This window comes from Mus musculus, chromosome 19 (assembly GCF_000001635.26).
Source record: "Mus musculus strain C57BL/6J chromosome 19, GRCm38.p6 C57BL/6J".
In the NCBI taxonomy this organism is placed as follows: Eukaryota; Metazoa; Chordata; class Mammalia; order Rodentia; family Muridae; genus Mus; species Mus musculus.
The window spans coordinates 33,158,075-33,185,327 of NC_000085.6; the positions used below are offsets into that span (position 1 = coordinate 33,158,075).

Here is a 27,253-nt window from a genome sequence, read left to right on the forward strand (position 1 = left end):
AAACATTTATCAGATATGTGCTTTTCTAACACTTTCTTTTATTTTGCAGTTGCCTTTTTATTCTCCTTATGGTACCTTTCAAATATATTGGTTTTAATATTCAGTAGATACAATTTATCATTTCCTTTTTAAATAATTTGTGCTCTTTCTATTCTATCTAAAAATGCTCATGAAACCCAAGGTCATACTAATCTTCTCCTATGTTTTCAGTTAGAAATTTTATAGCTTAAGGCTGTCCATTTATGTTTCTGGTCCACTTCCAGCTCACCCATGAGGGGATATAACACGGGCTCTGAGTCTAAAGTGAAGTGTACCAGTTTCTGTTTCACTGTTTAGTAGTTATGTCACTAGAGGCACAGTTTGCATCAGAAACCAGAACATCCTCATTTAAAGCAGAGACAGTATTTCCTTCTGGATATCAGGACTGATGTGAGCATCAGATGGGAACAGTCCATGAGGAATGTCTAAGATCAGAGTACAAATGCTAACCATGACTACTCTAGCTGACATCAAGGAAGAAAGAATTCGATGACAATTTGTCACCATTGGGGAAAAGCTAGAACTCAAAAACCACCAGCAGTTAGACAGGCTCGAAAAGGACTAGCTTTTATGTAGGGTGTGTTTGAATTCTAAGTTTGCTTCCTAGAACCATAATTGTCCTGGAGTTTTGCAATCCTTAACTCACCTTTGCAATGGATGAGAATCTAAGGTCTCTTAGAGCCAGAAAGGAGGGGGTCAGTTATAAATAGATCTCTGTGACTTACACCAAGTAAGGGACTAAAAATGGGGAAGGGAGGGGAAAAGAAATGGAGGGTGGAAGCAGGGAGGGAGGAGGGAGGAAGAAAAGAGAGAGAATAAGCATTAGACTATCATGATACAAAGAAGTCCAGCCACAGATGACAGCAAGGGAAGGGTGGAGTAAGGAACTGGAGAACTGAAATGGAGCCTCTGTTGTAGTCTTCTGACTGTGGCAGTAGGTCAGAGGGCATAGCAGTAGCCCTCTCCAGGGACAGGGACAGAATAGTTCCTGTGATCTTGTCCCATACTCTAGCAACATCCTACTTTTCTGTGAAACAGAATTACTGACTGTTCCTCAAGTGCACGCTTAACTCTGGAAAAGTTTGTGCAGTTGTTGGAACACTGCTACTCTCATGGCCTTTTCCTGTCTAAGTTCAACATCTTGCAATATTCCGCTAAAATTCTGTTTTAAGAAGCTGTTTCTTATGGTTTCTTCTGCAAGTTGTCTCTGTATTTTCAAATAGCACTTTGCATATCTTTTGTGTCATACTGTACTTCAATGTGACTCTATGCAGAGTGGTTATTCTTTCTGATTGACTATATGGAAACTTGCTGAAGGATGACAGTGCCTCAGAATCCATTACAGTGACTAACACACAGTTAGACCTCAACAGATGTTGAATGAAAACATGGATTTATATTACCAATTTTCAATGTAGTATAATTAGATGTTATTAACTGAACTTGTTAGTTGTATAGCATAACACTGATATTTAGTCTAAATAGATCACATAGACATCATTTTCAAGAAATATTGCTGGAATAGGACCTACTTCTAGTGTGTCCATACCCATGTAACAGCACCTACCATCCAGTATTAATTCTGGGTTCAGATTAATATGCATACATGTAATATATGACTTTTGTTCTCATTAGACATTTAAACATTTCCTATGAAGTATTACCATTTAAAGTAATTTAGTAATTTTGAGTAAGTGTGATAATGGCTAAGGGCAGGGTGAGTCCCAGCAGTGTTGGAGAAAAAAATGACTTCATTAAATGTACATGTGTTCAAACATTTAATAGTTCATATATTATGGAATTTTGTGAAAAGAGGAGATATTTAACTGTATAAAGTTAAATTAAACTGTGACTGTACATTCCTAAATTAAGGATGAGATTTCTCAGAATGATATTTTAACATGCTTCATCAAAGGAACTGAAGTGAGTGGCCAGCTACATGGAAGATGACTCAGTGGAATGTTTGAAAATGACACTTGCCAGCCTTCCTGTTGTTGCTAGATTGACTCATGCCCTAGTTGATATCGTCTAGTATGCAAAAAATTCTATGAACAGATGATGTATAAGCAAGAGTGGTTTGTACCCATAATTTTATGCCAGGCAATGTTGGTTCAGGGCACAGACATGTTAAATAATCAAACACCAAAAAGTGTACAGGCTAGTTTCGGAGAGTAGCAAAAATCAGGGGAAGTTTCAAGCTTAAAAAGTGACAAGGTGACTAAGACAGAGGTCTACTGCTGTCACATGTCCTATTCTGATGCTGTTCAACAGTTCCTTGTAGGTGTCTTAGTCAGGGTTTCTATTCCTATACAAACATCATGACCAAGAAGCAAGTTGGAGAGGAAAGGGTTTATTCAGCTTACACTTCCATACTGCTGTTCATCACCAAAGGAAGTCAGGACTGGAACTCAAGCAGGTCAGGAAGCAGGAACTGATGCAGAGGCCATGGAGGGATGTTACTTACTGGCTTGCTTCCCCTGGATTTCTTAGCTTGCTTTCTTATAGAACCCAAGACTGCCATTCCAGGGATGGCACGATCCACAGTGGACCCTCTCCCACCCTTGATCACTAATTGAGAAAATACCTTAGAGCTGGATCTCATGGAGGCATTTCCTTAAGGAAGGCTCCTTTCTCTGTGATAACTCCAGCTTGTGTCAAGTTGACACACAAAACAAGTCAGTACATAGGCCCTGGTTAAGTGTCAAAGCCCCTGACACCAAATCAGTTCTGAAACATCCCAGTTTGGAACTACTTATATATATGAAACGAGAAGAGAGAAATTCTCAAAAGAGAAGAGAATTAAATAAATGAAAGGAAGAGGGGTTTGCTGAGAGGTAATGAAGAAGCACTGGCAGTGGCTACAGCTCTATAGCCCTCTGTGGCACCTCTTCCTGTCCTTACCACCATGGTCAGTGATGATGGAGAAGTTGCTTTGTGCAGTGTCTGCACTGCGTGTTTCATGGATTTCTCAGTGTTCATTTTTCATAACTCTATGGGGTAAGTTTTCCTATTGTTTTGCCTCAATGAAGACGCTGATGCTAAAAGTTGCAATCTCTTTGACCAATGTCATTCTGACTTCAGAGTTTTAAGACCATAACTGTAACACATTATTATAAATGTAGAAATCATAAAGCACAAGTGAAGAAGAAAAGCCACAATACACGTGATAAGATAATGAAGAGAATGTGATTTTATTATGGAGATAAACATGTAGTAAACATGTAGTATGATAAATAAAATTAACATTTATAGTTTAAAGCACTTATGCTAGAAAGCTACATATTTACAGCTGTGATGTGAGCTAGCCAGTGTCTTTCAGGGGTGATAGATTTAAATTGCTTTCAGAACTAGCTTATGAGTAACCTTAAACAAAGCTATAGATTTTATTTAAAAATTATTAAAATTATAAAGTTCTCAATCTACTTCATTAAAATGATCAAATGGCTTTTTTAAAGTATCAAATGAAATGTCTAATTTCAGAGATTCAATCCAACAGATGATAACGTGAATATGTGACATGCTTGGAACATGTAATAGATTGGATCTTAAATGTCCTCCAAAGAGCCATGTGTTAAAAGGATTGAGCCTCAGAATGGTCTTGCTCGGAGGTGGCAGACACTTTAAGATATTAGGTTATGAGGTGACCAGAGATGTGCTGTTGGAGAGGACTTTGAGTCCCCAGCACACCCCCCTTCCTCTGTACTCTCTGGGATTAAGTGGTTTGTTCTGACACATGCTCTTGCCAGGACATGATGCTCACCCTGAATCTAAAACAGTAAAACTAATCTGTCTTGCACCGGACTCTCAACAGCTGTAAAAGATAATCTTTTCTCCTTGTAAGTTGATTCTGTGTGGAATCTTGTTCTAGACATGAAAAGCTGATATAAAGAAAGGCCCAGTCTATTTGAAAAGTGGATGTGGCTTGTCTAGGCAACTCACTACTCTGAAGGGAAAAAACCAAACCAAACCAAACCAAAAAAAAAAAAAAAAAAAAAAAAACAGTCCTTAAAGATGACACCACCTTGCATCTTAACTTACTAAAAAGAAGAAATTACCTCACTGAAGATGATATTCTCCAGATACATCTATTTACCTAAGAATTTCATAAATTATTTTTTTAATTGCTGAGTAGTACTCCATTGTGTAAATGTACCACATTTTCTGTATCCATTCCTCTGTTGAGAGACATCTGGGTTCTTTCCAGCTTCTGGCTATTATAAATAAGGCTGCTATGAACATAGTGGAGCATGTGTCCTTATTACTAGTTGGAACATCTTCTGGGTATATGCCCAGGAGAGGTATTGCTGGATCCTCTGGTAGTACTATGTCCAATATTCTGAGGAACTGCCAGACTGATTTCCAGAGTGGTTGTACCAGCTTGCAATCCTACCAGCAATGGAGGAGTATTCCTCTTTCTCCACATCCTAGCCAGCATCTGCTGTCACCTGAAAATTTGATCTTAGCCATTCTGACTGGTGTGAGGTGGAATCTCAGGGTTGTTTTGATTTGCATTTCCTTGATGATTAAGGATGTTGAATATTTTTTCAGGTGCTTCTCAGCCATTTGGTATTCCTCAGTTGGGAATTCTTTGTTAAGCTCTGTACCCCATTTTTAATGGGGTTATTTGATTTTCTGGAGTCCAGTTTCTTGAGTTCTTTGTATATATTAGTCCCTTATCAGATTTAGGATTTGTAAAGGTCCTTTCCCAATCTGTTGGTGGCTTTTTTGTCTTATTGACAGTGTCTTTTGCCTTACAGAAGCTTTGCAATTTTATGAGGTCCCATTTGTCAATTCTCGATCTTACAGCACAAGCCATTGCTGTTCTTTTCAGCAATTAGTGGGGTAACTCAATCACAAAAGAACACTCATGATATGCACTCACTGATAAGTGGTTAGTAGCCCAGAAACTTAGAATACCCAAGATACAATTGGCAAAACACATGAAAATCAAGAAGAAGGAAGACCAAAGTGTGGATACTTCATTCCTTCTTAGAACAGGGAACAAAATACCCATAGAAGGAGTTACAGAGACAAAGTGTGGAGCTGGATGGATGGAAGGACCATCCCGTGACTGCCCCACCTGGAGATCCATCCCATAAACAACCACCAAACCCAGACACTATTGCATATGCCAGAAAGATTTTGCTGACAGGACCATGATATAGTTGTCTCTTGTTAGGCTATGCCAGTGCCTGGCAAATACAGAAGTGGATGCTCACAGTACATTCACCTACCAGAAATTATCCTCAGAAGAGTATAAATGTACTTCTGTGAAATCAGCCGTGGACTTCCAAATAAAAATCTGTAAGGAATATTCTAGCACGGCATCAGCCCTGTACTCCTTCTAATAAGGGTATTCTATAGAAATAGGTAAGCACTTCCTTGTCTGAGGAGACAAAAGGCCAGTGTCAAAAGTGAGGAACATGAATGGAAGGGTGAGGAGAAGAGTAAAGAAGATGAGATGCACCTACATGTTGAGATGTTTCTGTGAAGGACTGAGTACAGAGAGAAAAATTCAAGCGGTCTTAGACAAGTGGTTTCATCATCATCATCAATAACAACAACAACAACAAAGCAACTCATGAATGCGCAAAGAAAAATAGCAGAAAAGGGAAGCCTAAAAAAAAAAAAAAACACAAAAAACAAAACAACGTATTTCAGGAAAGAATCAAACACAGGAAATCTAGAAGGCTGAAAGCTTCCATTTCATTAAATAGAGACCACCACCCTGAATGCTTGGAAGCTGAGCAGGGTCAAGCCTGGTTAGTTACCTGGATGGGAGACTAATTTTTTTTTTAAATGAAGGAAGGACAGGGAATATCATAGTTACACCTCGGCACCAATCAGCAGTAATAGCTTGAGGAGGAGGTAGACACTGAAACAAACAAAAGCCCAGGAGCACAGTGCTGTGGCAGCAGGCAGCAGGGTTGGCAGCGCCACTGAGTGTCCTGGGTCAGGTGATGTGCAAAGCCATCTTCAGTGAACAGTTTTCTGCTGAAAGTATTAAAATAACCAATTGTTCCAGAATCCTTAATGCAATGCTATAGGGACTAGACATCAAATTAAATCAACTCTATAAACATCTAAATTATGAAGGGGAAATTGGTATAAAATGGAAGAACTGAGAAGCATTAAAAAAAATCTGCCACTGCTTTCTTAAGCTAAACCCATACCCAGCAGTTGAAGAATTTTATCCAAACCCTAGATGAGAGTACAGAAACAGTTGCCAAGTTGCTCAAAGACATTTTCCCCCTTAATTTGCAGCACCCACAAAAATGTACCACTATGTCATTTAAGACAAAATTCAATTTAGAGTCTTAGAGCCCTCAGCAGATATTAGTCTCTATGGTTTCAGAAAAGAAATTGGTGACATTGTAGACATTCCTTAGTGAAGAGGCAATTGAGGAGATTCACCTTCCTCCTGCCTTCGTGGATATGTGGGGGAGGGCAGTGGGCATCGGGACCAATAGGAGAATGAGAAACTTCCCCACATACAAACAACCTCGAAGTTCTCTACGGTAGTAGTTGGGCCCTACATGTGTATTAACGCTTTCCCTTAAGGTGTGATGTGGAAGTACAGGGCGGGGTTGACCTTGGCTGCAGCAAGCTGTGGAAAGCAAAGGCAGCGCCTGCAAAGCCTCTATGAGCACTTTTCAAGGTAAATGTGATGGTGTGGCCGTGGCTTGTGGGTGTCTTCCCAGGGTTCGTGTTGCTGGAAGTTAGGTTCCCCATGTAGCACAGCCAGGTGTTAAAGAGAAGGAGCTAGGTGGGAGTTGGCTGGGTTATTAGGATACTTGGAGTTAGCAGACTCAGAGCGACTTCTTGTGAGTCAGTTGTCATAGCAGCTCCTCCACCTCTGACTCTGGCTTCGTGGTTCACCACGGAATCTCTCATGCTTGCTCTGATCTAGAGGCTGCCATGCACCATGAGGTGACTTAGGCAACAGGGCCTTCACTGGGGCCAGTGCCGTGTTGTTTGGACTTTTAGCTTTCAAATTTGTGAGCTAATGAAATGGCTGACTAAATTGACCCAGCCTGTCACCTTATGATGGCTAATCTTTCAGTGGCTTGATTTAGGATTGCTGAAGAGATGTGTCTTTAAGACTGCCCTGAAGGGTTTACCAGAGAGGGAATTCTCTGTTCCAAACACTGCAGGATCAAAACTTTCCCTCCATTAGTTTCTTTTCTTCTTTTTCTTTTCTTTTGTGACATTTGAACTGAATCTTCACAGTAAATGCTGGAGATGGGTGGAAAGGTTGGGCTTGAGGCTGTGCAACTGCATGGTATGATCTATTTAATGTTGAGAGTAACAAACTGGAATAATTGAGCAGAAGAGACACATCCTCAGTGTGGGAAGGGCTCTCACAAGGGCTGATGTTCTATACTGTATAAAACAGAGCAAGGAGAAGGTGCTCTGAGAATCAGTGTCCATCTCTTTTTCTGCTTCCTGACTGCAGGATCAACAATTTGATTAGCTGTCCCAGTAGTCATAGCTGCTGTGCCATGATGGGCCATAATCCCTTAAACCATGGTCCTACTCCCCAAATTCCTGTTCTTTACTTAAACTGCATTTACTTTTTGTCATAGCAGTGAGAAAAATAAAATACTCTAGGCCTACAGCTTACATTAAGATTCATCTTTAATATTATATATCCTATGGATTATGACAAATGTATAATGCAATTTACTATTATGAAGGCAAAAATATTTTCAGTACCTTAAAAATATTTTCTAGCCAAGCCATTTTTCTATTCTTCCTGTCAAGATTTCTCAAAGGCTCCTAGCCTGCCTACTTATGCCTCTACTAGTTCGTATCGTCACTTGGCATTAACGAAGTTACTACCACTCTGCCCCTCACTAGCATTCCATGTTATCTGGATTTTACATTTGCATATTCCCGTTTGTTTCTACTCTCAACATTAAATAGATCATGCCATGCAGTTGCACAGCTTCAAGCCCAACCTTTCCACCCATCTCCAGCATTTACTGTGAAGATTCAGTTCAAATGTCACAAAAGAAAAGAAAAAGAAGAAAAGAAACTAATGGAGGGAAAGTCTTGATCCTGCAGGGTTTGGAACAGAGAATTCACACCATATAGCACTGTTTGGAACAGAATATTAGCTCTGTGTCTTATTGAAACTTCCATAATATAAAGGCATTTAGCGCTCTGGCTTTTTATTTTTCAGAGAAAGAGCAGAAAAGGAATGGGGCAGTATATGGAGACCAGAAGGAAGAGAAGGGAGGAGAGACAGAAGGCAGCTGCTGTGGGACCTGGGCTGGACAGAGGTTCAGCTGGGTTTCCTCCTTAAGAGCACAGTCTCTGCTCAGAATTGGGGAGTTGGGAGCACTGAAAATATAGCCCCTGCTCCTCTTCCTGTCCTGCCTCTCATGTATATCACCTTCTTATCAGTTCACTGCTGCATTATATCCAACAGTCACACAAATGCACCTTGATTAATTGAGACAAGGCCATGGTGGCAAGGCATGGGGCACACCCTTCCCCATCAAGTTCCAAAGGTTAAGATGGACCACTGAAAAGTGTGGGGGATTTACTGTTGAGGAGGTTATGTGAAACTAAGAACCTTATCTCAAGCCACTTGACCTTCCTTTGGTCAGTCCCTTTTCTAATGTGTATCAAGGGGTGAGTTGTCACCACGAATGACAGTGTTACTCTTGTAGACTGATGCTCAAGGTGCTAGAGAAGTGTGTGAACAGTGTGAAATGCTTGTTTTGAAGCTTTGACAATAGCTTGTCTCCTTTCAGGCTCTGCAGCAAGTGTAGCATCTATGTCTACAGAATTATAAATGCAGTGGAATGATTTCAACATCCAAATTGCAATAAAAACCATTGTTAGAGTTTGGCTATACATTGTACTCAAAATAATCTTTTGGTGAAACTTTGTGATATTGTTTCATCAATATTTGAATAGGTAGGTTCATGGTTAGGACAAGACTATTCTTACATTATATAAAATTGTAAGACTTATATAATGAGTAGATTTAAATTTATATGTGAGTAGGTTTAAACATTATTTTTTAGTCTAATAGTAACTTATTATGAGAAAAACTTACACACACACACACACACACACAAATGTTACAAATTACTGTTCTTTTAAAGAAGTATTTACAATAGGCAAAATGACTTATATACAATATACCCAGCTTCAAATTATAACAAGATTCTTTTTCTGGCTTCTTTTTCAAGTCAACTTAAAATTGAGATAAATAACATTTAGAGACATTAGCTATTGAGATTTTTCAATCTTTTAAAAGGAAAGAGCAAAGACTTCTAAAGTGACTGCGACATGCTTAAGTAAATATTTCCTCCAGAGGTCCCCTGTATAATTTAACTTGAGAAGATATGGGTAAACACAGACCTGCTGCAATATTTTAGTGAGTAATTTACTATTTCCTCTGAATTGGAAAGCCCTTTAAAACATACAAAATCTGCTGCAATTTCCCATAACACCACTTTTTCTGAAGGCTTTACAGCTCGGATAACCAAGAGTGCTCACAAATCTGTTAATCAGTGGGCTCAGAACCGGGAGAAAACACACGTCTCTGTGGCTTTCCGTCTGCAGTCTGTCCGACCTTTGCTTCACTGACCCCCAAATGACTTCCCAACCGAGTTTACAGATCCAGAGCTGTTTCCGAGAACAGGATTCCAACTCTAGTAAAAGAGCGTGTGTTTAAGTCAAGATTTACTCTGTATTAAGGGCTTTAAGGCTAACCTAGAAGAATGATAAGCAGGGTTAGCTTACCCTGGAAGGCAGCTCCGTTCAATATTCTAGGGTTACTCATGAAAGACCTCTGCTGTCACCACTCAAACTGAAGTAGAAACTCAATAAAAATGAAAACTGCGGTAACTAGATACGCATGCAGTGTTAACGTGACCTACAGCAAAGCTCCGGGTAGTTAAAGTGGCTGCCATTCAGCCGCAGTGTCAATGTGGAAGATCCCCAGAGAAGCAGCTGCATCTGGATGTGCAGCTTCTCTTGCCTGTATAAGAAACCCTAGGATTTCAGAGTGCGATGGGATGTGGACAAGGCTGGTAAAAGTGACACGCACATCTCACTGAGCAATAGCGTGACAATGACACCTATAGAAATGACATATGCATATGACAAACCCATATGAACTCCAAGGATCCCAGCATTCATTTCCTCTACTAGACAATGTAGAAGACTCCACTACGTTTTCTGGTTACCTGTGAATATGTCCATTTATGGCATATGGTAGCAACTGGCTGAGGCAAACCCGGCAGAATGGTTTCCAATTGCTGGATCATTAACTTCTGCACATCCGCCTCACTGGCCTCCAAGTGTTGAACTCCAAATGGGACAGTGGTTTGGATCACCACGGATGGACCACATTCTGATGACTCTGCAGTGTGAGAGGAACAGGAAGACACATGTTAGAGCAGGGTACCCAAGAGCACAGCCCAGACAGAGCTGGATTCCAAAGTAGAAAGTGATCATAACAATCAGGCAGTAATGGAGGCAAACAGAGACCCAAGTCGGCAGCTTGGCTTCGGCTGTTTCTGAACCAGCTGCAGCTTCCCCGAGGAGGAAGAAGGCTGAAGATGAACCTTAGCAAACAAGTCGCCAGTTCTTGATAAGGAACTGCGAGGGACAATAAGCACCCTTAATACCTGTTACCTGGGCTCAGCTAAATTTATTGGTTATTTTCTCTTATAGTTAAATTGTAAGTCTTTTATATATTACATTACAAATACCCTATTTTCTTAAGTTCTGAGAGTGAAATAGCTGTTCAGAAAGATATTTATGCTAGGAAGGTTGCAAAACATTTTACTAAAATTATAACAATTCTACATTGTTTGATACCTTGAAAAATAAATTATCTCTTTGAAATCAGAATATTTCTCCTAATATTATTCCTTGAGTCCTGTGTGTATATGTGAGATAAGGTCTTGTTATGTAGCCCGAGCTGGCCTTAAACTTGAGATTATTTTCTTCTCCCTCCTCTGTGGTGAGAGTACAGTAGTACCGCCATTCTTCTTTATCTTTCAGTCAACAACAGAAACAAGAGACTGACCAATCTATACCTCCATTTTTATTTGTCACTTAATTTATTTTTGCTGAATTTCCATGATTACAGAACCTGAGTGCTTGGCTGACTCTTTCCTTATTTAGAAGAACACAAGGCAGCCAATAATGCATGAAGTTAAAGGCATTCAAGGCAACTAAGGCACTGGAAAATAGAATCTGTGCAAGAACATCCACATGAGTTTGGTTTAAATGATATTGAGGAGAAGGCTGGGAAGAATACATTAATGGATGTCGTAAGCATATGCCCAGTTAGCCTCTCTACATTTTAGAGATGGTTTTATTTTTATTTTTGTAAAATCTTAATAAGCTTGTACCGACCTAGGTTTATAACATAGATCAAACAACATATGAAGTGGATGCTTTGTAAAAGTAAAGAGTCAGGAGGAAGAGAATAAATCAGCTAAAAGGATGATGTTCCTAGATGTTGCTTAAATTATCCCTATGAGTTATTTAATAAAAGTACTTCCCTTCCCCATTTCACTAAGTCCATGGAACCCTGGCTTATAAATACAAGGGAATAGTTTCAAAGTGCGACAAGAGTCAGTGCTGCCACACAACCTCATCCGTTGGGGTATGAATGCACACTGTGCGGGAAGTGCTACAGTGAATCAGATTGCCCACTGCTCAGCTCCCTGTAACTGGAACCACCTTTCTCAGCGGCAGACAAACGTCCATGGGAAGGCCATGTCTTTAACCTGTGAGTGCACACCTCACTAGTACTGCACAGAGGGAAAGGCTCATCTGTGCAAGAATGCACGCTATTTCAGGGAATGCTCCCACAGTGAGAAATCCTTCGCATCATGCTACCTGTTCTTTGCTTCCTGCTGCAGATGCAACATGACCAGGGGCTTAAACTTCTGCTGCCAAAGCACCTCAACCATGACGGACTGTACCCTGAACTGTGAGTCAAGATGGTCCCTTCCTTACTTAAGTTCAGTTGCTATTTTATCATAGCAACCGGAAACATACTTAAGAGAGCAGGCGTTATTTACACGTCAGTTAACACATTTATTATGTATCAGCTAAAAAGCTCAGGCAGCTTGTTCACACTGGAGGGGTGCAAAGCCATCCTCCATCCTCCATTTGTGAGGTGCCAGATCTCAGCAGAGACAGAAAGTCACCTCATCAGTGAAGCAGGAGAAGAGAGCTCTGCTTGCCATCACTGGCAGGCCTTAAAGGGACATAAAGGTTAGCTGTGTGCTGAGCATCCAGAGGAACTCTTTTCCAGTCTCTAACACTGGTAATGGTGCATGGCAAGTTTTTCCCATCTACAATAGCTGTCTCCTCCTAGGAGAGCAATACAAAAAGAAATCCTATGATTCAAACCGAAATGATTCTTGTGTAATAATGAGAGAACAGGGAACAACCTGATTACTTTTTATTCTTGGAAATGAACAAATTTTGAGAATTTATATTAAAATTTAGACTAAAGAAGAAGTTTAAAAGAACATGACTTCAACTCCAAAGCTAAAGGCACTTTTAGAAGATAAAAATGAAACACACACACACACACACACGAAAAGTCAACTAGAGTTGAAATAAAACTAAGATTTGGAAGACACAAATTTACAAAAAGCCTCAACTATGTTACTAGGATTTAGGTTTAATGGGGAGACAAGAGAAGGTATTGGAAAAAAGACAAAATATAACATTTTCTTTCATATATAGATTGTAGGCATGAATATACGCACATATGTTACTAGAAAGCATAAAAGGGACATTATTGGGGATAAAACAGTAAACTATCAGGAATTGAGGAGAAAGGACAGAGAAGGCAGTGTTAGGGCCAACAAACGCTATGCAGTGATCCGTATATGTATACATGACACTATCATGACGAAACCTTTGTTTTGCATTCTACCTGAAGAGCTAATACAGAAAGCAACGTTTGAACTAAATTGTGTTGAGAAAATGTGGTATAGATGATGCATTAAAATCTGTTAAATGACTGCAGGTAAAGTCTATTCTCCCAAGTGCTACAATTGCTTTTGAATCTAAGTTTTTAGATGTTGAATTAGCTTTTGTGTATATATGTGTTTGTGCACATGTGCCCATACATGTACATATGTTGCCAATGTACATATGGTCTTCAGGTGTCTTACGATTTTTTTTTCAGTTTGGTAGATCAAAGCTTTTCAATATCAATAGGTAATGCTAAGAATAATCGTAGGAAACTGAGAAAAACATGGTTCTGCTTATAATTCTAATGATAAAGTTTGCATGGAAGAGTTGTTTTGCAAAAGTGATAAAAAAAGAAACACATTTAGTTTTCCAGGAGTAGGCTAGCCTAACAGAGGGTTTAAACAAGATGGCCTTTGGGTTACGTCTCTGAGTGCTTTTAATGGTGCCTAAGAACATTAGTGTGTGGACGTGCTTCAGAGTTCCTACTTTGGAAAATTTTAATAAAGAGACTTGAGTTTCTGGATATTTATATAAACACATGGGAAAAGACAGAGAGGCAGGGAAAAAAAAAAACCTGTTCAGCAAACTTCCATCAGAGCTGTAAGGGCAGTAGCTACTGGCATGTTCAAAGAAAATGACAGTCTTGCAACCAGCTCACTGGCGTTCAGTGATGTAGGGCTATCTGCAAGTAGCTATTTTACTTTATAAGCAATATTCTCCCTCTTGATTTTTAGAAGTCCTGCCACCTATCGGATGATTGTAACACCTTTTAGTCTCATAAAGCCCTGCATGTGTCATCTGCCTCCCACCTTTTACTGAAGGCAGGCTCTCTCATTGTCTTGGAACTTTGCCATGTAAGTCTGGCTTGCTGGTCATACGTTTCCTGGGATCTGGCTGTCTTGTCCGTGGTGGGGCTAAAGGTCCCAGCTTTGTAAGTGGGTCCTGGTCACCCCAAAGCAGTCTTCATGCTTGTGTAGCATGTGCTTCACCCAAAGCCATCTCCCATGAATTAACATTTTACATGAGTACAATAGGATTAATTTTGAGATTCTTACCAACTAAGTTTCTCTCATTGATGCCTGATGATATATTTGCCAATTTCTCTTGTCATTTAAAAATACTTTTTATTCTCTACTGATGTATTTCTAGTTTCCTGATTTTGAACATTTTAATAACATATTTGAACCTTTTAAATATCTAGAATCATTTGTGAGTTGAAATCTTATTTTTTATTTTATTTGACTTTTTCAATGTTGGTTGATTTTTGAAAATTACAAAAAGATTATCCTTTTGTTATATATATTTTTTGTGGGTGGTGTGAGAGTGTATGTGTTGGTGTGGAGTGTGTGTGCATGTGGAGACAAGAGCTTGGTGCCAGGAGTCGTTTTCAGTCACTCCCCGTCTTAGTTTTTTGAGAGTAAGTTTTGAGAAAGCTGGAACTCATCAGGTGGCTAGTCAACAAGCCCCTGGGGTCCAGTGGTCCCCATGTCCCCAGTGCTGTGATTAAGTGCCCAGAGTCCAGTGGTATCCACGTCCCCAGCGCTGCACTACAATTAAGTGCCCAGCATTTGATGTGGGTGCTGGGACTGGGACTTCAGGTCCTCACGTTTGGGTAGCAAGCTGCTGTTGGCCTCTCCCCAGCCTCTTCCTCCTCCTCCTCCCCGTCCTCCTTGTTCCCCAACTGGAGTGTCTTCTTTAACCCATTTAATCCATTTCCTCCTAGTTTGGAAGTTTACATGCTTACCTACAACTGCAAAAGACCTTTTTACACGTAAATCTTCCTATTATCTTTAAAGTTAAAAGCAAGTTAACATCTTTATGCTTCACTGAGCAACACTAGAATCCCAAAACCCTTCAGCTCACCTCTGACTTATGTGCTCCCATTGTCCAGGATTACCTCGACTCTTCAGTTTTTTTTCTGACACTGAGACTGTTTGCGCACATTTATCCAAGCTTCCTTCTTGGATATCAGATCTTCTCATTACGCATATCTTCTCTTTCCAAAGCATCTTATTTTAAAGTCTCTTAAATGATGGCCCCACAGAAGTAGTCACTCTCAGGTTTTGAGTTCACAGAAGCGTCATCACCCTCACTTGTGAAATTTGTTTTGCTGGTATGCAACAATATATTGAGAGAGTTGTCATTATGATTTTAAAGATGTGATTCCACTGTGAGCTAGCTTCTAGAATCAATCTTTAATTTGACGTCAGGCCATTGCAGATATATATTTTTAATGACCTTGGTGTTTTGAAGTTTTACCTGGATCTCTGGAAGTTTGAATTTGTTTGCATTTTTATGAACCCACTGGATTTTTAGAATATAAGGACTCAGCTTTGTCAGTAGCCCTGGAAACCAACAGCTCCTGGTTCTCTTAGCATTTCCCTTCCCATGTTTTCTACTAGCCTCTCATGGGAATCCAATTATGTACATTTGAGATCCTCATCCCAGTCTCATGTCTCAATTCCATTTTAAATATTTCCTATTCTGATCTCTCCATGCTAAGTTCTAAATGCATTTTTCTGATTTATTCATCAGTTCACTATTTTTCCCCATGTCTGTTTAATTTTGTGTTTAATCTGTTCTTTGAATTTCAAACTTCTCATTGGCTAATGTTTAATTCGGTCATGTTGAATCCTCATAATCAATTTGGACAGTTTTTTCTCCTTAGGCTTACTACCAGTGCTCTTTCATTTTTTAAAAACATATTCAATAGGTTATTTTATATTATGAGATAGATTATACCTAAATCTTCAGGCATTATAAAATTTGTTATTATTTTTTAAATTTAGAATAACTATTGATCAAAGAGGTATATATATATCTTTGTGTGCACGTCTGTTTTTTAATGGCTATATACATATATTTCCATATTTACATGTCATATACACACATTTATATAGACACACATCATTTTGAGGGAGGTTCCTAGGCATTTTATCTTACAATTTCTTTAAGCCTGAGCTTAAACTGTTCTTTCTTAGATCTGCTTTTATTTCTGCTAGATACATGTGGGCAATATTGCCTATGAGCAGATTAGCAGATTTATGAAGTATGCTGGCAGAATGAATTCTGGCACCAGATCTGCCTCAGGGTTGTTCTGTGGTTTTGGCATCTCAGGGGAGATATGTTCTTTCTTCCTTTGTGTGTGTGTGTGTGTGTGTGTGTGTGTGTGTGTGTGTGTGTTTCCATTCTACTTGAAGAAGACAGGCACACATCCCAGCTAGGTTGTTCTGACAGATAGGTCATATCAGACATAGAGAAACTCTTAAAGACATAAAAGTGGAAGACTTAAGCTAGATGTTTTTAAATCATAAAATAAGGTAGACAATTGTTTTTGAAAACAAAACATATCAAAACCTATTCAACCAAAAAGAAACAGAATGCCAACCAACAAACACATAGGAAACTGAAAATAGAGCCAGTACATAAACTGGAAGAAAAGCTTGATCCCAATTTCAGGACCTGGTTGCTTTACTTGTGATTTCCTTTAAGTGATCAAACTACTGTAATATTGATTACACACACACACACAGAGCACATTTACAGATACAAATACAGACCATTCTTTCATAAGATTATAGAGATAATTCACCAATCATACTTATTTAAAAAATCATCACTGGGTCTAAGGTGGCCCAGTCACTTTGGAAGCTGAAGCGGAAAGACTGAATGCTCAAGGCAAGCCCAAGTAACCAAATGAGACTTAATGAGATCTCATTAAGAAATGGATGCTGAGTCTATTGTTCAATGGCAGAGTACTTGCCTAGCATGAATAAGATCACCAAGACTGAGCAAATTCCATCAAGAATCATACAGATTTTCCAATGATTTATCTATTATAATATGTCATGCTAATAGGTACGATTAAGTAAAGTGTGATGATCTCAATTTATATTAGCGACATCCATTGTCACTTAATGTAAATTTATGAGAAATAAGAAATAACATGTAAAAAGAATTAGATGTCAAGATGAGACAGAATATCTTGTTTATTGTTTGAATGATGTAGATTATTATAGTAAAATTAAAAACAAAGGTTCTCCAGATGCCCCTCAACAGAGGAATGGATACAGAAAATGTGGTACATTTACACAATGGAGTACTACTCAGCTATTAAAAAGAATGAATTTATGAAATTCCTAGGCAAATGGATGGACCTGGAGGGCATCATCCTGAGTGAGGTAACCCAATCACAAAAGAACTCACATGATATGTACTCACTGATAAGTGGATATTAGCCCAGAAACTTAGAATACCCAAGATACAAGATACAATTTGCAAAACACATGAAACTCAAGAAGAACGAAGACCAAAGCGTGGACTCTTTGCCCCTTCTTAGAATTGGGAACAAAACACCCATGGAAGAAGTTACAGAGACAAAGTTTGGAGCTGAGATGAAAGGATGGACCATCTAGAGACTGCCACAACCGGGGATCCATCCCATAATCAGCTTCCAAACGCTGACACCATTGCATACACTAGCAAGCGTTTGCTGAAAGGACCCTGATATAGCTGTCTCTTGTGAGACTATGCGGGAGCCTAGCAACCACAGAAGTGGATGCTCACAGTCAGCTACTGGATGGATCACAGGGCCCCCAATGGAGGAGCTAGAGAAAGTACCCAAGGAGCTAAAAGGGTCTGCAACCCTATAGGTGGAACAACAATATGAACTAGCTAGTACCCCCAGAGCTTGTGTCTCTAGCTGCATATGTATCAGAAGATGGCCTAATTGGACATCATTGGAAAGAGAGGCCCCTTGGTCTTGCAAACTTTATATGCCTCAGTACAGGGGAAAGCCAGGGCCAAGAGGTGGGAGTGGGTGGGTAGGGGAGTTGGGGGCGGAAGGGTATGGGGGACTTTTGGGATAGCATTTGAAATGTAAATGAAGAAAATACCTAATTAAAAATTACTTCTGTTCTGAAAAAACAAAAACAAAAAACAAACAAAAAAACCAAAGGTTCTTTGAAAGACCAATAGTATATTTAACATTAATGTAGTCATTGCAATGAGATAAAAATGGACAAGTAACCCACAAATAAGGAGGGAAAACTACCCGACTAAAAACAGGGGATGACTTAAAAATTGATTGAATTAAAACATCTTGATAGTAAGTTGATTCCTCTATATTTAAGGATAGTTCTTACAAAATTAATAAATTAACTTTATAATATCACGTGGGATCTGGCAACTAGGTTTAAAGAGGCAATTCTACAATGTCAGTTTAATATTTTTCTTTGTGAAAAAAATCAAATGAAACTTTTGTGGTATTTTGATGTGTTATATGGCCACAGAAATAGCTTGGCATTATTTGATAGTAATAGGCAGTCAGTGAGACTGGTTATCATCCACAAACTCCTAGCATATATTAGGTCTATAGCGTAGTCACAGAAACTCAAAGGGATGTGAAAGAGAGAATTTAATATTACCTGGAAACCTGGATATATGGAAAAATTAACTCTCTACTCTCTTTCTACTTCTTGTCACTTCTAATTTCCTATTTGAAATAATGTATGTGGGATGTTCAACCTTAGGTCATACAGGATTCCTGTCCCCAGATTTTCTCTTATTACTTTGTATTGAAAGCCAGATTTCTTACTTGCACGAAAATGCACCAGAGATTTTCCATTTGGTAGACTTTATTTTAGTCAGTTGCAAGGGGCAGCAGCTTGTTTCCCCAAAAGCCAGCTGTAAATTTCATCTCTGAGAGAAAAGCAGAGGACTAAAGCATTAGGGATGGCGGACCCCGCTGTGGACCAAGAGGAATAGGAACTGGGTGACAATGAGTCTTCTTCCCTGGTCCAGCAGACATGCACGTGTGTTCAGGGCAGCGTCCGGTGCTAGGAGGCACATGTGTGAGGCATTTCAGGATGGTTGATTTCAGCGAGAAAGAGACAAAGCATGGGCAGTGGTATTGCAGAACCGTTATTCACTGAATGGAATCACATCGGTGGTGTCAGTGAGTGAGGCTGGGAGGCACACCTGTCTGAACTTGCTTGAAGCACTACTTGGCAAACCAAGAGGCACACGGTGGTAATTTTTCCTCTCTCCAATTGAGTGGAACTGTCAATTATCTTCTTCCTCTTGCCGGAAGGGCTTTTCTTAACAATGTGGCTCTCTTCTACTCAGCCCAGGGACCCAGCCTCAACTCTGACAGAGAGGAAGCCAATCATATCTGTAGACTCCATGTCTGCTCTGCTTCCTCCTTGATGAGGGTATGACAGAGGAAGAGGGAGAAGAGTAGGGCAGGAACAGAGACCCCTGAAGGCTGACACAGGCTCCCGAGCCTCCCTTCTCTCCTTCCTCACTTTTCTAGCAGGCCAAATGTGGATATAGCATTCTGTCTTAGCACCCCATATCTTGGCAACATGCTGGTGTTCTGTGCCTGTTGGTCCAAAATCAGGAACAGAGGGAACAATTTCAGAGTTTATTTGCTTTAGAAAGTATCAACCAAATACTAAAATTTGGCTTGCTCTCTGCCAATCACATCCCAGACAAGTTCAGTGTGTCCAACTCTGTCTCCTGCAGGGATTTCTATGGCAAGTATTTCTATCAATCCGACATAGGCTTATGGTTTGAACAGAAGTGCAAAGTTCAGGGAATAAGTGCTTCTCCCAAGGACTAGGTGTAGAGAAAAGATGGCTTTAAAGGTTTCCCATTTACTTATTTCATGTTCTTGCACTATCGTTGGGAGAAAATATTGATTTTTTTTCCTTCCGTGTTGCTTTTCTGGAGGTAGAATCTATCCACATTAATTGATAACAGTACCCAGTTTAAATGTCCAGTGTAAACAGTAAGAGAGTGGAACAGAGAGCTTCATCTGGGAGACAAACAACTTCTAAAGAAGTACTAGGAGAAAGGTAAGAGCCCAGAAAAGATTCTTAAGAATGAATAAATGAATAGGGAAATTGTGTTCTTCCTGGCAGGCAATCAGACATGAAGATTACCCGACAAATCCTTACCTCTCGTTTAAAGATAAAATGCCTATCAGAAAAGGGGAAATGATAAGGCTTGAAATGGCAGTCTTAAATTACAGGAAATATAGATGAAGTTCACTGTCATTTTCCTCCCCTCACTGCAGAGGACTGTATCTAACATTTATTAGGAAACTATGCCACACCATCTAAGGTTTGCAGAAAATCCTGGACTATAACTTTCTATCTTAAGAAATAGTATATGTTTCATTTAGTATGGACACCTTGGGTCCTTCCTTCCACTACGCAGAGCTGAGGGACATTAGCTGAAATGGCATCAGAAATACTGTCTCCTTGCTCACTGGCTGAATGACTCTCACATGACCATGGTGCTTCCTTTTTCCCCAAATAGGTATTCAAAATGATGTACTAATGTTTACTAGAGAAAACACTAGCAAAATTGTTTAGGTTGGCATGCGTTTCAAATGCCATTTTTAAGCAAAATCAAAAAGTCTCTAGTATGCCACAGGGCTTGGCTGCTCAGGGAGGCAGGATTCAGGAAGTTGACCACGATTACCCCATGCTGTTGTTGGGCGGGTTTCAGGCTGTAGGGAAGCCCTGGGACACTGCTCTGGGAGTGGGAAAGCGCTGGAGCTGGTTTTGGGGATCCCCAGGCCTGTGACCAGGCTGGTCAGTCTGGTTCTTAGGCTCTCGGACACCCAGGCGCCACTGGGAGCTGTGAAAGAGCTGAGAATCAGAGTGGGGGGCCTCAGGCTGGATCTAGCCTGGTGCCCGGTGGAAAAAGGGGCGAGATCCTTGGCTTGACTGCAGTGGCAAGTTTGAGCTTGGTGGCACCCGAGGCTGGGAGCACAGAGAGATTAGGCAGTAGCTCTATAGGCAAAGGACTTCTCCATGGCTCCCCACTGCGAATTCCAATGAAAAGAGGCTTTTTAAGGCATCAATTGCCATGGTGGAAAGTGGATGAGTAAACCATACTCCACTTCTCAGGGAGGGTCTGAGGTTAAAGCCTTTTCCAGGGAGGAATGTCTGGGAAAGGAAAGCTTATTGGCTAAGCCCTCCAGGCCTTTAGGTAGCTCATTGAAATGGAGATCTGTCTTGAGCTTGGCCGCTCTTCAGGACCTCTACTTGTGGAGGGGATTGGGGCGTTGTCCTTAGATGATTGATGGCCATAAATCTATAGGGTGTCTGGTTCTCCAGGAACAGGCAAAACACCTACCATCCCTTCAAGGTCTCTGGGGTTTTAAGCCTTAGCTCAACCCGGGAGCAAGATGCCTTTCACGGTCCCACATTGTGAGGAAGGGAAGGTAGGATTGGGTCATCTTTGTTTTTAAACTGCCTTTGTCTAAGTGGTAACACTATAAACACAGTCAAAGGAAGAAAGAGTAACTTTCTGTCTCCAGACCCAGCACCTCCATTATCCAATGATAGCTGCATTCAAAGGTTCCTCAGGTCACTTTCAGAAATATCTTATATATGAGCCTAAATACTTATTCATAATATTAAAGTGGAAATGTAAGCCAATTATAGCCAGTGGTTTTTTTTTTGGACTGGATTTGTATATTTAAAAAATATCCAGAGCGCTCTATCAGCTCATTGGCATCTATCATGTTTAATAATATTGGGGATTTGCCAGAGTTAATTATTTAATCTTTTACAGCTGGACATATTTTTCACAGCTTGCCACTGTTACAAACAATTTTGCAACGTACATGTTTATTCTTCCAGAGACTGAATGTCTGTCTTTAAATTCATGGGTGGAAATCTAGTTGCCACGGTGACAGTGCTGAGGGGTGTGACTTTTCGGGAGGTGATGAGGCCACAGAGCAGAGCCTGGGAGTCCTTGCCACAAATACAAGTGTCTTGTGTCTGGATCTCGTACTTCTCAGCCTCCAGAACTGGAGGGAATTTATTAACAATAAGTTATATGCAAGTCTAAGACTGTTTGTCACAGGAGCCCACACAGTTTAAATCTTATCTCTTTGTCACACTTTTGTTTATCTCCCTGTAGGGCAGATTTCCTAGAAGTAGAATTTCTAAATCAAAGAGTAAGCACATTGGAGCTGGAGAGATGGCTTGTGGGTTAGAAGGTTGGCTGCTTTTCCAGAGGATGAAGGTTCTATTCCAACCATTCACATGGTAACTAACCACCCAAACAAACATGGAAATCAAGTTCTAGGAGATCCAATGCCCTCTTCTTGGCCTCTAAGGGCACCAGGCACATGGTGAACAGACATATATACAGGCAAAGCATCCACACACATAAATAAAGATGAAAGAAAGTTAAGAGTAAACACCATTGGGCTGGTGAGATGGCTCAGTGGGTAAGAGCACCCGACTGCTCTTCCAAAGGTCCAGAGTTCAAATCCCAGCAACCACATGGTGGCTCACAACCATCTGTAATGAGATCTGACTCCCTCTTCTGGAGTGTCTGAAGACAGCTACAGTGTATTTACATATAATAAGTAAATAAATATTTAAAAAAAAAAAAAGAGTAAACACCATTGAAGCCATTTTAGATATAACCGACTGACTTCCTCTATTAGCACACTGGAGCTCTCTGTGTCTTCACATTCTTCCCAGTTTTGGTCCTCCTGCTCAGGTGCCTGGGACATTTCTGTTTAGTTTTAATTCAGCTGGTTACGTGTGAATGTTTTCACCTGCAAACTGAATTTGCACACCTTTTTCCCCCCAGTGATCTATCTTTTCTTCGTCTTTGTGGAAAAGCCCAGGATTACTATGAAGGTTAAAGCCATGTAAAGTGAGGAGTTTGGAGTTTTGGCACACAGTAAATGCCTCAAACCAACAACCAACACCCTCACTTCATTTCAGAAAACTGGAATTACTGGGGTGCTATCATCCCTTACTTGATATAGGACATTGATGATGTAAGGGAAGGCGCTTTCTAACAATATTCGTCAATATTTTCTTCTCTGTACTCTAAGAGGTATATGTATTTATAGGTCGAGGCCTACTTGTTTTAAAGTTTTTATTATCATAATTGAAATCTGGATTTTACTGAGTTCGGTGCACTTGTCAATTGGGAATTAGTACAATATAAATCTCCGCACAGCTGAACAATATCCAAATGATGATGATGTCTAACATCTCAAAACACCTTGCAACTTTTCCTCTAGTTTTATATTCGTATGTTCATATTTCTTTTCTCAAAGGAATTATAATTTTTAAAACTAGATCTTAGCACTTTATGTAAACTAGTCAATCAATTCAAGTACTAAGTAGGTAAACATTTTAACTATTTATTATAAAATATGGTTTCACCATCATCTTTAAATCCCTTCCTATACAGTAAAAATATCAAAATACTTGTTTTTAAAATGTCACATCCCACAGTAATTTTCACACTTAAAAACACAAGCCCCTACATGCAGAAGATGCAGGAAGGCTGAAACACTGACCCGTGGGTTCCAGCTGTTCTAAAAGTAGGCCCAACAATTTCTATTCTTTTTTCATGTAAAGGTGACCCATTGGATGTATGAGTTTGTAGAGTAAAGACCATTTACTAAAAACAGGAAGGAGATGGGATACCATGGTGGGTGACATAGTTTATAAATGTTTGGAGAACTTTACCTGGGGTGTGTGCTGGAGTTTGCCCAGTGTCCTTCACCAACATCCAAATCTCTCAAGGGGCTACTTTTCTGCAATGATAGCAAGTTCTCCATAAAACTGGGATGACAGTTGTTCAGTGGTCTCTTTTCTTCTTCTATGTTTGAGCATTTGTTTGTTTCACATTTATCTTTTACATTTCGGATGCCTCTCACAGTGGCTGGCGAATAGTAAGTGCTTGATATATGTTGACTTGTTTGGATAATCAATCAATGAATGAAGGGATAATTTCTTACTCCTCATCTTCTAAGGAGTATATGGATAGATAAAGCAAGCTTTCCCCACTGAGTAAATGGTATTGATCAGCAGCACCGGACTGAGCTGAGCACTTTTAAAATACATAGCACCGAATGCTTGCAGCCAGACAGTCATGGGCCCAGTGTCACATGGGCCACATGATGGGGCTTGTCCATCACAGATCAGGAAAGACTAGCTGTTTAATGTAAATCACATCACTTTCTCCTTCCCTTTCCTCCCTCCAAACTCTCCCAAGTTTGCTCTTTTTCAAATTCATGGCCTCTTTTTTTTTTTTTTTGGTAACTAATATTATGTGTAGATATATTTTTAAAAAGCTAACATACCTATTAGTCTCTCTTCTGTAAAAAAATTTTAGGGATCTTTAACTTGTTTATTCCATGATAGCAAACACTAACAAATCTGTAGATGTATGCATTTGCCAATTTAAATAAAGGCTTCTAGGAAAGGAAGTTTTAAAGCTAACACACATGTATATTTGCAATCCTTGTTATCCAAAGCTACATATGTTTGGATAGATTATGTTTAACAAGGCACTGGATATCCTCTAAACAGCTCTGAATAAGGTAATCATTCTGATGGGCATCTAGTTAAATATAAACATGTTGGAAACCCCACACGGCGAGATGAAATAGAGCTCGGACTTCCAGTTTCAGATGTTTTCCTGAAGCACCCATGTACGAAAATGTACACAAATTTGGGAAACAATTTTACAGTAAATAATGGAAAACTAATCACAGAGCATGTAGCCAGCTAAGAAAGTAAATGGTAACATTCTCCAGTAATTCAGCCTCCTTGAAATAACAACGTAAACATGTTATTTCCACCACATCTGTGAGCACTGGAAAGAGGTATGGCAAAGGAACAGGAGGAAGGACATGGGGGCTGGGTTGGAACACTGGGGATGATTTTCTACAGATAACTAGGCATCTGCAAGCCCTAATGTTGGATAGTACTTTGAGATAAAATATTCTATGTTAGAGGGAAGCTCATTCGGATCCAAAATGTTCTAAAGGGGGTAGGATATTTATTCATTCCATTCTATAAGGAAGCTTCTTAAAAATCAGAAAGTAAACAATTCAAACACTTCAGGAAGACCCTGAAACTGATCAGATACACGATGTTCCTCAATCCTCAAGCTCATATAGGCAGTGCTGAGAGACATTCTCAAACCAGCTGAGTTGCCTGACAGAGGCTAAGACCAACTGAGCTCATTGGAAGAGACACTCTCTAACCTGTTGAGCTACCTGAAAGCCGTGGGCTACAACTTTTTTTTAATGGAAATTTATTTATTTACTTTACTTATTTACTTTACATGTCCCCCTCTCTACAGATTTTGTGAGCTATATGCTGGGGTAGGGTTTCAGTGCTACTACTTGTCTTTGAGTAATTTTTGCCCCATAAGTAACCATTACCCGTTCTCTTAAGAGGAGTAACCCCAATAAAACTCATTGACTACCAGAGTTGAAATTAAGTGGTATCCTTTGACTTGATAGTTTTCCACTGTCTTTGGTGATATGACTTTTGTTTGCAACTTCTCAGGAATAGTGTCACATGACACTTATGGCATAAGATTAAGGAATTCAGTAGTTGCTTACAGATCTGATTGCTAAGCTTGTTCATTTTTGGTTTTCTAATTCAGAGTGTATAATCCCCACACCCTTTATACCTCCCTTTTCAGACATGGCCAAAGTCCTAAGCCAAGTGGCCCTGACATGCTAGGCATTCTTTCTGTCTGGAGAACACTGTTGAGCTGTCTGCTTTCTCAGTTCTAAACTCTGGAAGCATGGCTTTCTCCCTTCCCCCTGTCAGTTTGTTCCATCCAGCAGCTATTCAGGTCCCCAGTTTGCTCCATTGCCCTTTTTCTCTCACATTCCAATAAAATTATCCTTGAGCTTCTTTGTAAGTCCATTTTAAATTCTTTTATCTATGACTAATGAGACCTGTAAAAGAGACCCTGTAATGCAGTAACATTCACACTTTCTCTGAATTTTACTTTATGTTTTTAGTGTGCTATAGAAACTTAGATCTGACTATTTTCTTTAGGAAGCCTGAGACTTCTGGGTTACATTTTCTTCATGTATAAAGTAAAAGGATTTTAAAAAGTTCATCCTCTTAACATCCTTTCAGCTTTAATTTTCTAGAAGTCTGCAGAATGAGGTAGCATTTTCTTTATCCATTCCTCTGTTGGAATACATGTAGATTTTTTTATTAATAAAGAAATATTTGTAGGAGAATGGATGCAACCAAGGATAGTCATAGTAAGTGACTTAAGTCAGCCTCAGAAGGACAGATATTATGTGCTTTCTCTCATTGGTGGGTTTTGGATTTTACATAGATTCATAAAACCATCTATGTAGTATTACATGAAAGTAGAATTGAACTGTCTAGGGAATGAGGGAACTATTGTGGGTGTATATTAAGAAAAGGGGAGGGGCAAAGAAAAGGAGGCTATGTACAAAGTATAGTCTAGACTTCTATAAAGTGTTTTATATAACTTGGTACCATAGGAAATTGACCTATGCCAGTGGAACACAGACACACATATGCATACATACATTCACAAAGGCACACATATATGTGTAATTAGGTCCTAGTTGTTATAACAGTTGGGGTAGGGGAACTCATCCTTTCTCTGACTGTTCTATTCAGTCCCCAGTGAGGAAGTTTCTGGTCCATGGGGACAGCATGACGCATACGTTCATCTGGATTTTCTCAATCCTTTATCTTTCCTTGGGATTTTAATCTTAACCTCCAGACCACTTCTGAGGTCAACTGAGCTATTTTCTATTATGGTGAGTAAAAGCACTACATTGTTTACAAATGCCTTGGTTTATTGTCATCCCATTTACTACTTAGAATAGTTGTTGATATACCAGATACTTCATTTATATACTAAAAATGGATAGAAAATTCACAAGTTCTGTGAAGCCATATGTAAGAGGCAATAGCTAAAATAACAAGTTATCGTCATGATTTGTGGTATGGATCTCAGTGTACTTCACAGGGGGAGGAGAATTAGGCTTCTGGAATCCTTCACTTCCTATGATGGGGCTGTGATGGCAGTGGAGTAGGAGGGGCTTAACTGCTGTGTGTGCTGGGGACTTAATGAATTTGAATCTGAGAGAAGGGTGGAGAGAGAATTAGAAAGAAGGCTTGGTGTCATACGCTGAACTTTTAGGGATGCACTTTAAAATTCACAATTTTCAGTATACAAACGATAGGAAATACAGACTAGAGATGAAAAGAAGGGTCCAGTTTCCAGATTTCAGTCAGTCTCAGTATGGTACAGGGTAGGAGGTGGGGGCACTAAATCTCTATGGGGAGTATTTATTAGGCCCTATTGGACAGAAATTTTTATTTTTTATCAGGAAAGTATACACTAAAGACAAAGTTCAAGCTGATGTCATGTTTTTACTTATTTCTCAACT

At 39.7% G+C, this 27,253-nt stretch overlaps 1 pseudogene across 1 annotated transcript in view; it reads right to left on the reverse strand.

Annotated features, from left to right (window-relative positions):
- Positions 1 to 27,253, reverse strand: part of Rnls (renalase, FAD-dependent amine oxidase) — a 254,556-nt pseudogene that overhangs the window by 20,335 nt on the left and 206,968 nt on the right. Inside the window, exon 6 of the transcript NR_160911.1 lies at positions 10,248 to 10,423. The product of NR_160911.1 is annotated as a renalase, FAD-dependent amine oxidase, transcript variant 1, non-coding (transcript). The remainder of the gene's footprint in view (positions 1 to 10,247; positions 10,424 to 27,253) is intronic.